Source organism: Rattus norvegicus, chromosome 17 (genome assembly GCF_036323735.1).
Source record: "Rattus norvegicus strain BN/NHsdMcwi chromosome 17, GRCr8, whole genome shotgun sequence".
NCBI lineage: Eukaryota > Metazoa > Chordata > Mammalia > Rodentia > Muridae > Rattus > Rattus norvegicus.
The window spans coordinates 2,383,543-2,395,377 of NC_086035.1; the positions used below are offsets into that span (position 1 = coordinate 2,383,543).

The window sequence follows — 11,835 nt, forward strand, 5'->3', positions numbered from 1 at the left end:
TCAAGGGAAAGCTTGGATGTAAACGAAGTGAAAAAAATTAAGGCCAGATGCCTCTTTATATTTAGAGAAACAGTAACATTAAATCATCCAGATGAAAGTGTTCATCAGTGTGGTAAACCTTTCACATGTGCATATTATCTTCTCAGGCATGAAGGAAGTCAGAGTGCAGAGGTTCCCTCCGAATATACTCACTGTGGAAAACCCTTTGCTTTACATGCTCACAGTCATGCTCAAAGGAATGAAAGGATTCATTCAGAAAAGAAGCCCTCTGAAGTTATTCAGTGTGTTGAAGCCTTTGCTCCTTACACAGTTCTCCAAATACATAAAAGAACACAAGCTGCACAGAAACCTTATGAAAGTAGTCAATGTGGTAAAGTTTTTGCAAATTACAGTAAGCTTAAAAAGCATGAAAGACTTCATACTGAAAAGAAACCCTACAAATATAATGAATGTGATAAAGCTTTTTCACGACCCAGTAGATTCCAGACGCATCAAAGAGTTCACACTGGAGAGAAACCCTACAAATGTAGTGAATGTCATAAAGCCTTTTCACACCACCATAGCCTACAGACACATAAAAGAGTTCACACTGGAGAGAAACCCTACAAATGTAATGAATGTGATAAAGCCTTTTCAGAACACAGTAGCCTCCAGAAGCATAAAAGAGTTCACACTGGAGAGAAACCCTACAAATGTAGGGAATGTGATAAAGCCTTTTCAGGACACAGTGGACTCCAGACGCATCAAAGAGTTCACACTGGAGAGAAACCCTACAAATGTAATGAATGTGATAAAGCCTTTTCACAACACCATAGCCTACGGAAGCATATAAGAATTCATACTGGAGAGAAACCCTACAAATGTAATGAATGTGATAAAGCCTTTTCAGACCACAGTAGCCTCCAGTCGCATAAAAGAGTTCATACTGGAGAGAAACCCTACAAATGTAATGACTGTGATAAAGCCTTTTCACGACCCAGTAGCCTCCAGCAGCATAAACCAGTTCACACTGGAGAGAAACGCTACAAATGTAATGAATGTGATAAAGCCTTTTCACGACACAGTAGCCTACAGAAGCATAAAAGAGTTCACACTAGAGAGAAACCCTACAAATATAATGAATGTGATAAAGCCTTTTCAGAACACAGTGGACTCCAGACGCATAAAACAGTTCACACTGGAGAGAAACCCTTCAAATGTAATGAATGTGATAAAGCCTTTTCACGACCCAGTAGACTCCAGCAGCATAAAAAAGTTCACACTGGAGAGAAACCCTACAAATGTGATGAATGTGATAAAGCCTTTTCAGAACACAGTAGCCTCCAGATGCATAAAAGAGTTCACACTGGAGAGAAACCCTACAAATGTAATGAATGTGATAAAGCCTTTTCACACCAAAATAGCCTACGGAAGCATAAAAGAATTCATACTGGGGAGAAACCCTACAAATGTAATGAATGTGATAAAGCCTTTTCACAACCGTGTAGCCTCCAGAAGCATAAAAGAGTTCACACTGGAGAGAAACCCTACAAATGTATTGAATGTGATAAAGCCTTTTCAGTACACAGTAGCCTCCAGAAGCATAAAAGAGTTCACACTGGAGAGAAACCCTACAAATGTAATGAATGTGATAAAGCCTATTCAGACCACACTAGCCTACGGAACCATAAAAGAATTCATACTGGAGAGAAACCCTACAAATGTAATGAATGTCATAAAGCCTTTTCACGACCCAGTAGCCTCCAGCAGCATAAACCAGTTCACACTGGAGAGAAACCCTACAAATGTAATGAATGTGATAAAGCCTTTTCAAAACACAGTAGCCTCCAGACACATAAAAGAGTTCACACTGGAGAGAAACCCTACAAATGTAATGAATGTGATAAAGCATTTTCACGACCCAGTAGACTCCAACAACATAAAAGAGTTCACACTGGACAGAAACCCTACAAATGCAATGAATGTGATAAAGCCTTTCCTGTACACAGTAGCCTCCAGATGCATAAAAGAGTTCATACTGGAGAGAAACCCTACAAATGTAATGAATGTGATAAAGCTTTTTCAGACCACACTAGCCTACCAAACCATAATAGAATTCATACTAGAGAGAAATCATAGAAATGTAATGAATGTGATAAAGCTTTTCACGACCCAGTAGACTCAAGAGGCATAATAGAGTTCATACTGAAGAGAAACTCTACAAATGTAATGAATGTGATAAAGCCTTTTAAAAACACAATCGTATCCAGATGCATAAAAGGATTCATACTGGAGAGAAACCCTACAAATGTCATGAATGTGATAAAGCCTTTTCACGACCCAGTGGACTCCAGATGCGCAATAGAGTTCATACTGGAGAGAAACCCGACAAAAGTAGTGAATGTGATAAAGCCTTTTCAGTACACAGTAGTCTCCAGATGCATAAAAGGATTCATACTGGAGAGAAACCCTACAATGTCATGAATGTGATAAAGCCTTTTCACGACCCAGTATCCTCTACAGGCATAAAAGAGTTCATACTGGGTAGAAATCCTACAAATGTAATGAGTGTGATAAAGTCTTTTCAGACCACGGTAACATTCGGAGGCATACTGAAGACAAACCCTACAAATGTAGTAACTGTGGTGAAGACTTTGCTCCACACAATAGACTCCTGATACATGAAAGGATTCATACTGGAGAGAAACCCTACAAATGTAATGAATGTGATAAAGCCTTTTCAAAACTCAGAGACTCCAGATTCATAATAGAGTTCATACTGGACCGAAAGCCTACAAATGTAATGAATGTGATAAAGCCTTTTCAAAACTCAGAGACTCCAGATTCATAATAGAGTTCATACTGGACCGAAAGCCTACAAATGTAATGAATGTGATAAAGCCTTTTCACAACCCAGTAGACTCCAGGTACATAGAAGAATTCATACAGGAGCAAAACCCATCAAAAGTAGTGAATGTGTTAAACCCTTTTCACAACAAAATAGTCTCTAGACACATAGAGTTCATACCAGAGAGAAACCCTACAACCTTAAGCAATGTGATAAAGCCTTTCACAGCACAGTAATCTCCAAATACATTAAAGAACACACACAGGAGAGATACCCTCCAAATGTAACCAATGTGACAAAGTCTTTTCCCAACATAATAGTCTCCAAATACATAGAAAAATACATACTGGAGAGAAACCCTACAAATTAATCATTGTGATAAAAGCTTTCCAATCCACACTCATCTTTTTTTGTTTGTTTGTTTTGTTCTGTTTAGAGTTAAAGACAGATTTTATTTTAAATTCTGATTTACCAAATTAGCTTTTCCTACCAACTCTCAGAGCAGAGACTTTCACAGGATTCACAATCTTTTGTTTATTGGCTGCCTTTGTGGGGGTCTTGGCAGCCACCATTGCTGTCTTTAATACCCGCTTACCCTTTTTTGCTTTCTTGTCAGCCCTTCTAGCCTGGTCTCAATCAGCTTTCCTGACTCCCGTTTTCTGATTCTCCTTAGCATTATATCAACAAGAGACACACAGGGATGACTCCCTGGAACGTGACTGTACTGCGGGTTCTCTTCTTTTGAATTTCTTCAGCCTATGTTTCGTGTGTGTGTGTGTGTGTGTGTGTGTGTGTGTGTGTGTGTGTGTGTATCTGTAGAGGACAGTCTAGTTCATCTGCCTAGGATTCCTTTTGGAAAGGAATGCAGACTCACTTTTGCCCGTAAGAAAACTGGAAAACCTTCCAGTCTCTCTTGGCATAATGCTACCCATGTCCCAGGTAGATCTTGTACCCGCTGAAACTGAACAGCTCAGCCTTCACGGTCATAGATGCTCACCTGCCAGGGAAAGACAGCACAGAGCACAGTCATCTTAAAAGCATGGGGGAGTGGGTGATGTCATTAAGCAGGTGAAGGCAGGTACAAGATAGGACGAGGCCTGTCATTGGATGAGAGGGAAGGATGAGTGGCAGAAAGGTTTGAGGGAAGAGGATCTTATCAATTGGATCAGAGGTTATTGTGTGTTGTTTCCTGTGGGGAATTAAGTTTAATAGAGTATGTGTCAGCTGGGATACTAAGCCACCATGGAATTGAGATGTATATTTCTGGCATGGTGACAGCCTGCCTTGGGGACTGCATTGGTAGAGAGATCGTTGCCAGGCTCAGAGAGAGGCCATAGACAGTGTTACAGGGGCTAAAGCAAAGCGGGTGTGAGGCTTTGCTGATTGAGATTAAGATATCTACCAGATAACTAGGGGCACTGTGGTGCTGACCAAGTGGGGGTAAAAGACAGCATTCCATTTTTTATAATTTTGCAGCAACACATACACCTGGAGAGAAGCCATTGGTGTTTCGTTCAGTAAATTTTCACCTTTTCCCATGTATTTGAGGCTCACCCCCAAGTTTTCTTCTATTAGTTTGAATATCTGGTTTTATGTGGAGTTCCTTGATCCACTTGTATTTAAGCTTTGTCCAGGGTGATAAGAATGGGTCAATTTGCATTCTTCTACATGTTAACCTTCAGTTGAACCAGCACCATTACTTAAAATGTTATCTTTTTTCCACCTGATGGTTTTAGTTCCTTTGTCAAACATCAGTTGACCACATGAGTGTGGGTTCATTTCTGGGTCTTCAATGCTGTTCCACTGATCTGCCTGTCTCTGTACCAATACCATACAGTTTTTATCCCCTTTGCTCTGTAGTACTGATTGGGGATGATGATTTCCCCAGAAGTTCTTTTATTGTTGAGTATTTTGTATGCTATTCTGGTTTTTATTTTTTATTTTTTTTTTGTTATTCGAAATGAATGTGCAAATTGCTCTAAATCTTTGAATAATTGAGTTGGAAATTTGGTAGAGATTTCATTGAATGTTAGATTTCTTTTGGCCAAATGGCCATTTTTACAATATTAATCTTGCCAATCTGTGATCTTTCCATCTTCTGAGATCTTCAATTTTTCTTCAGAGGCTTAATGTTCTTGTCATGCAGACATTTCACTTGCTTGGTTAATGTCACAATGTATTTTATATTTTTGTGACTGCTGTCGAGGGTGTCATTTCCCAAGGACACATGCTGCTCTATTTTTATCAAAGCCTTATTTAAAAGAACTCAAATGGCCTCGAACACAGGAATGGATACAGAAAATGTGGTAAGTTTACACAATGGGGTACTACATGGCCATTAAATACAATGACTGCATAAAATTCTTAGGCAAATGGTTGGAACTATAAAATATCATAGTAACTGAGGTAACTCAGTCACAAACCAACACACATGATATCCACAAACTGATAAATGGATATTATCCCAAAAGCTCAGAATACCCACAATAAAAGTAACACATCCTATGAAGCTCATGAAGAAGGAAGAGCAAAGTGTGGATGCTTCAGTCCGTAGAAGGGGAAACAAAATACCCACAGAAGGAAATAAGGAGACAACGTATGGAGTAGAGACTGAAGGGAAGACATCAAGAGAATACTCCACCGGGTGTTCACCCCACATACAGTCACCAAACAGATACTATTGCAGATGCCAAGAAATGCTTGCTGACTGGAGCCTGATAAAGCTGTCAGGTGAAAGGCTCAGCTAGAGCCTGGCAAATACAGAGGTGGATTTTTAAAGCAAACCATTGGGCTCAGTACGGGGTCCCCAATGGAGGAGTCAGAAACAGGATTGGAGGACCTAAAGAGGTTTGCAACCCCATAGGAAGAACAATAATATCAGCCAAGTTGATCCCACAGAGCTTCCAGGCACTAAACGCCCCACAAAAGAGCACAGGTGGAGCCACCCATGGCTCCAGCTACATCTGTAGCAGAGGATGACCGTATTGGAAATCAGTGGGAGGAGAGACCATTGGTCCTCTCAAGCTGCAATGCTTCAGTGTAGTGGAATGCCAGGAAGGCAAGCAAGAGTGGGTGGGTTTGTGGAAGCACCCTCAGAGAAGCCAGGGAGGGGCTATGTGATAGTGGGTTTCTGGAGTAGAAACTGGGAAAGGGGATAACGTTTGAAGTGTAAATAAAGAAAATATCCTTTGACAGAAAAGGAAAAAAAGAAATGGAGTCTTCTTTAGAATGTCACAGCCTTCAGACACACAGCACTCATGATGAGGTAAAATGCCTTTCACTGCAATCAACTACCTAAACTGAAAAAGGTGGTTAAGGTGAGGTCTTTTTCTTATTTGGAATATATAACATGGCAAAACCCCTCTTTTTTTCTGGAGCTTTTGAGTTCACAAGAAAAATCTTTATCTAGGCCATATCTTCTGGTGGAAGCTTACATATGTAAGGATGATGAAGATGGGAACTCTTTCTTTTTCTTCCTGCCATACTCTGGCAAGAGAGATCACTATTTTTCTAGCATTCAAGGTTCCGTGTTAGGAAATCTGGTATATGCTGAAGACCAGCTGAGACATATAGACACGACTGTATTCTTCAGCTTGCCATTGTTACACAGTCATTGTTTTACTCGTGGACAACATTCCATGAGACATTTCTCTACATCCACTTCATCCATACATAGAGAGAGCCATCCTTTGGGTTCTGTTCATCTGGAAAACCTCTGCTAATACAGATAATGTGTTTTCACCTCCCACGGAGGAAGATGTGCTGTCTTCTAATAGTGCTCCACTGAGATTGCCATCCATATCCTACTTTTTCCCCAGGTTGTCTTGATTCTCATATTGAAATAACGAGATAATCCCCATTTCTGGAGAATTATTTTGAAAGGGAAAGATAAACCTTTTTTATCTCCACTGGAGCAACCCTTGTATCCATTTGGAACACCAGGCCTCTCTGAAAAAACAGCCATAAAGCACCATCTTCAGGATAGACCACAATAGAGAAAGTCATGAGACACCAGCTCTAGGAACAGACAATAAAATCTAGAACAAATTCATAAACACCCCTCGCTCCAGAGACCAGTCCAGGTATAAGTACAAATATGGGAAATACCTTTTCTCCGAATGGGCCATTTGCACTGGGCAGCCCTATTTCATTACATGGTTAAAAGTTCATAACACAGGGATGCAAAACACTGACAACGTGTGACCTCATAGCATCCACCAAAGAAATATTTTATTATGCTAGAGATTTTCCCTGGTTCCCTATAAAATGATTTTGTGCTTTTCCTGGGGGTGGTATTTCAAAGAATGGTTGACCTCTGTATGAAGACCATCTCTGTACAATGAGCCCTCTTTGCTTTTGCATACTATCTAAGTCTGGGGTCTGCCTTCAGTGATATTCAGACCCTTACATTATATAGCAGATGAATAGTAGCTACAGTTTTCCTGATGTAAGTGTGAAGTTACAGAAACAAACATCATATTTTGTGTCCAAAAAGCTCTTTTAGTTAAGAAGACCCCATCTTACAAGGGGTCATATAGTGAATCATGGACTTTAGAAGCTATCCATCTTGATTCAAGGAGGTGTAGTTTGAGTGGAGGAGGAGGGAGAGGACAAAGGGGTGGTAGAAAAGAAAAGGAAGAGGAAGAGTGAAAAGAACAAGAAGAGGAACAAGACAACAAGAAGGAGAACAAGATGAGGAAGGAGGAGGAAGAAAAGGCAGAGCAGAAGAAACTGAAGAGGAGGAGGAAGAGCGTGAGAAGGAAAACAGGAGCAGTGTATATGGAAGAGGAGAATGAGGACAAGAAGAATGGGTGGGAGGACGAGGGGGAAGAAATTTCCTGCTGGAAGATAGAAAGGTTGGATAACGGAGGACAGGCATATTTGATACTGAAACACATATCTTGGGGATCTTAAAAGGGTCAGCTCCTGGACTAGAATGCTGGCCCAGGAAACCTTAAGCTAATGTGTCTCTTCAGCACAATCCAACCCTAAGAGAGGTGCTTATGGCACTCAAGATCCACTGGCCAATCAGGGCCTCTAGGAAGACCCTGCAATCAGAAGAGGAGGGATCTTACAGGTGCCTTGTTCCTACAGCAAGTTCAGCTCTCTTGCTGAGGATGCTTCTAAGGTTGGTATAGTGTGTTTTGACCTCTTCTGCTGAGTGCTTTCCAGGAGTGCAGGCCTGAGCGACTAAGCCTCATTGTGGTGAGCATGTGACCACTGTCCCTAACCTTAATTATCAGAGGACTGTGAATGGGGAGGTGGCGAAGTGACCCTCCTGTGTGCAGGGTGTAAATTAGCAGCCACCTTTGAGGTTCTTGTGGTCCTAGCCACTAAGTGTTCTTACGGGCTTCACAAGAATAACTTCAGTATGGGAGCCTCATCTGCACAAAGCATTTGGAGCAAGGGATTTCAAGTAGAGAAGCATCTTTGGCATGATTCCAAATTCGGAGATCTTGTTTCTCAGCATCTGAACCTTTCCTTCAGTATTCCTTGCTTATTCAAAATTTCTCTGTTGACCATTTTCTGTATAGTACTGTACCCTATACTTTAATTGGGATATTTGAGTTGTTTCTGTCTAACCTCTTGAGTTCTTCAGAAATTTTTAATACTAACCCTATGTAAGATAAAGCGTTAGTGAATATTCTGTTTCAATCTTTAGGCTGCTGTTTTGTCCTACTGACAGTGACCTTTACTTTAAAGATATTTTGTAGTTTCATGAAGTCCCACTTTTCAATTGCTGATGTTGGTGCCTGAACCATTGCCATTCTTGTCAGGAAATTGCGTCTTGAGCACTTGTGTCTGATATTATGTTGAGGTCCTTGATTCAATAGGTTTGTGGTTGATGTTTACATGTGTTCTTGGGTTCAGTTGGGGGGGGGGTGTGTTTGTGTGTGTGTGTGTGTGTGTGTGTGTGTCTGTTGTGGCTTCATTTTCATTGAATTCTGGAAAGTCTATAATTACTTTCTTATTTCTTCACTGACATGGTGATCAGAGCAAAAAGAATATTTAGTTTGAGAGAAGTTTTAGGCTATCTGTTCTATTCATGGACAGAAGTTTCCCTACTACAGCTGTGTGTTTTTCACCTTCCCACTGCGGAAGTTGTTGCTAGGTAATGATAGTGCTCCAAAATCATTTTCATCCATTTCCTTCTTTTCTCCCAGTGTCAGGAGTCTCTAGGTAGCAGCTGCAGTTGTCCTGATACCATCGTGAAGTCACAGGAACAAATGCCATATTTTATATCCTAAATCTCTTTTTAATTGGAATCTTCTTAGAACAGTTCTCCTGTGAATGTGATAGTTCACCCTCCTGCAAGTTGAATAGTGTATTGTGAAATATATCCACCTTGATTCCTGGAGGAAGAAGAGAACATGCCTGCTGAGTGCTAATGCTGTCTTCATTTTAGATGTTAACCATAGTATAACTGTAAGTAAGCATAACCATAGTAACTACAAGTATTGAAGAAAAGTATAAGTTTTTTTTTAAAGATTTATTTATTTATTTTGTATATGAGTACACTGTAGCTGTCTTCAGACACACCAGAAGAGGGCATCGGATTCCATTACGGGTGGTTGTGAGCCACCATGTGGTTGTTGGGATTTGAACTCAGGACCTTTGGAAGAGCAGTCGGTGCTCTTAACCACTGAGCCACCTCTCCAGCCCCAGAAAAGTATAAGTTGATAATGAATTTGCAAGAAAAAATGTTGAAGTGCTATCTCTTTTAATGTGTTATTGCATTATTAGAGAGAAACACTTATTCAGAACAATTTTCTCAGAACCACAATGAGTTCCAGACAACTGTCGCAGTGGGTATAGCTGGTTGCTCATAAACCTCATGACATAATTTCAGTTTCCAGTAGACGCATATTATCTATGAATTCTTTTCTCATTTCTGTAGTTAGAGTCTGGCATAGGTATGTCACACAGTGGCAGTATATAAAATGTTAAACAAAATAAGGAACAATGATGTCACTTGAAGCTAAAAGCATACTTGGATCTTTTCTGTAGAATGCACATAGTGGAAATGGACACCTGTAGGATGCTTTTTTCTCACTGCTACCTATACCCATGGCAGAGGTGTATATGCACAAACACAGTTGATGTTGGGAGTGGCTAAAGATGGCACTGACATCTAGTGGTCGTTTGTGGTATACAACCATTATAGCTGGCATTTACAAGGCCAGGGTGATATGCATGCTAATAAGGTATTTCATACTCCACCAATCCCCAGAGGATATGTTTACAGCTACTGTCTGTCTTGTACTTAAGGCGAGTGCCTTTGTTCCCCGGTCCCCCATATCAAGAATGAGGTGTTCCTGCAATAAAGGCTGTTGAGAAGATCCAACGGTGTTGCGTCTTCCTTGCTGGTCGAGGTGGGCGCTTCAATTGGTGGCCAAAGTACGGGGACCTGAGAAAATTCTCTTTTGTCGTTTGGATTCAGAACTATCCAGCCTAAGGACGGTCGACATCAGTAAGTTCTCAGAAGAGGCATTTAGCTTCCGGATAAGGGACGATAAGCCTCCCGGATAATAGGGATTATTAAATTTCTCTAATGGGACAATAAGGTTCTCTGGAGTAAGCAGAGACGATGAAAACATTGGTTTGGAGGCAAAGGGGTTTGTGGAACAAGGCAATGTTGTCTTTCTCATTTTATCCTTTGTGGGTTGGACTAGTACTTTTGCCTTATACTCTTTTTGTGTTGTGGTGTTGCTACTGTTTGAATTGCCACCGACCAGGGCACGAATGCATTTGCTGGGAAGAGCCCACTAATGATGAGCCACAAGATCGTGTGTAAATAAACACGCCAGCTCGCCCTGCTCGTAAATAGGTCGTAAAGCATGGGGAACTCACACTCCACCCTGCTCCTGTCAGCTCTTCAGGAGCTTCTTGGTCAGCATAAGCTTAAAATCGAAAAGAATATCCTGTTGATTTTCTTGATGAATGTAACCGTTGTGCTCCATGGTTTATAGTGTCAGAGTCGTTCACCTTAAGAGCATGGGACAAGTTAGGAAAAGATCTGGATAGGGAAACAACAGAGGGCAAGCTTAAACCAGGGACAAAGCCACTTTGGCGTATGGTTTGTGCCTGTTTAGAAGATAAACGATGTGAAGAAGCTCTTAGGACAGGTCAGAAAATCCTTACAGAGCAACAAGAGAGTATGTCAGAAGGAGAGAAAGTTTTGAAGGAAGGAAAGAAAAGAAAAGGAGAAAAAGAAGTAAAGGAAAAGACAGAAAAGACCAAGGAGAGGATAGACAGAGACAGAGGTAATAATCAGGACTTAGAGACAAAGAAAATCTATCCCTCATTAAAGGCATTGACCTTGGGAATGTCTAGTGACTCAGAGCTTAGTGATAATGACTTAGTTGACCTTGAGGAAGAATCCGCTTGGTATGAGAAAGAGATTTATCATCCTGACTGGCCACGTGCCAACACTATGCAGATCAAGCCAAAGAATTAGATAAGAAACCAATTGTACCAAAGGCACCCCCTGCACCTCCGTATAATTTTCAATGTAAAAGGATGGTGAAGCCTGAAGGAGGTACTTCTTTTTGCCCAGAAGTATGGAAAGAGTTACGATTGAGTTTTCCAGTTTTTCTGGATGCAAACGGGCAGCGACATCATGAACCTGTTGACTTTAAGACAATAAAGCAATTAGCAGAGTCAGTTAAAACCTATGGAGTCAATGCAGCTTTTGTTATCGTTCAAATTGAGGCTCTTGGCAGATACTGTCTCACCCCTGGAGATTGGGGGAGTTTAGCTAGAGTTTGCCTCTCTCCGGCTATGGAGTAAGTGTAGTGAAAGAAAATTTAATTTCATAGACCCTGCTCTAGTAGCGGTGTATTGGTTGATAGCCAACGTTAATTTTTAAAGCATAGTGTTTTATCTGTGCTTGTGCTCCCAGCCCACACAGTAGGGGGGAGTGAAACTAGCTGCAGAGCTGCTGCAGCCAGCATGGAGACTTCTCAGTCTCACCCAATTTTTCTGGCTCTTCAAGAGCTGTTTGAAAG

General features: G+C 41.0%; 1 pseudogene; it reads left to right on the top strand.

The window, feature by feature from the left end:
• The window catches only part of Zfp715-ps4 (zinc finger protein 715, pseudogene 4), a 28,525-nt pseudogene extending 25,713 nt beyond the window's left edge, over nucleotides 1-2,812 (top strand).
• Nucleotides 2,813-11,835: the final 9,023 nt, after the last annotated feature.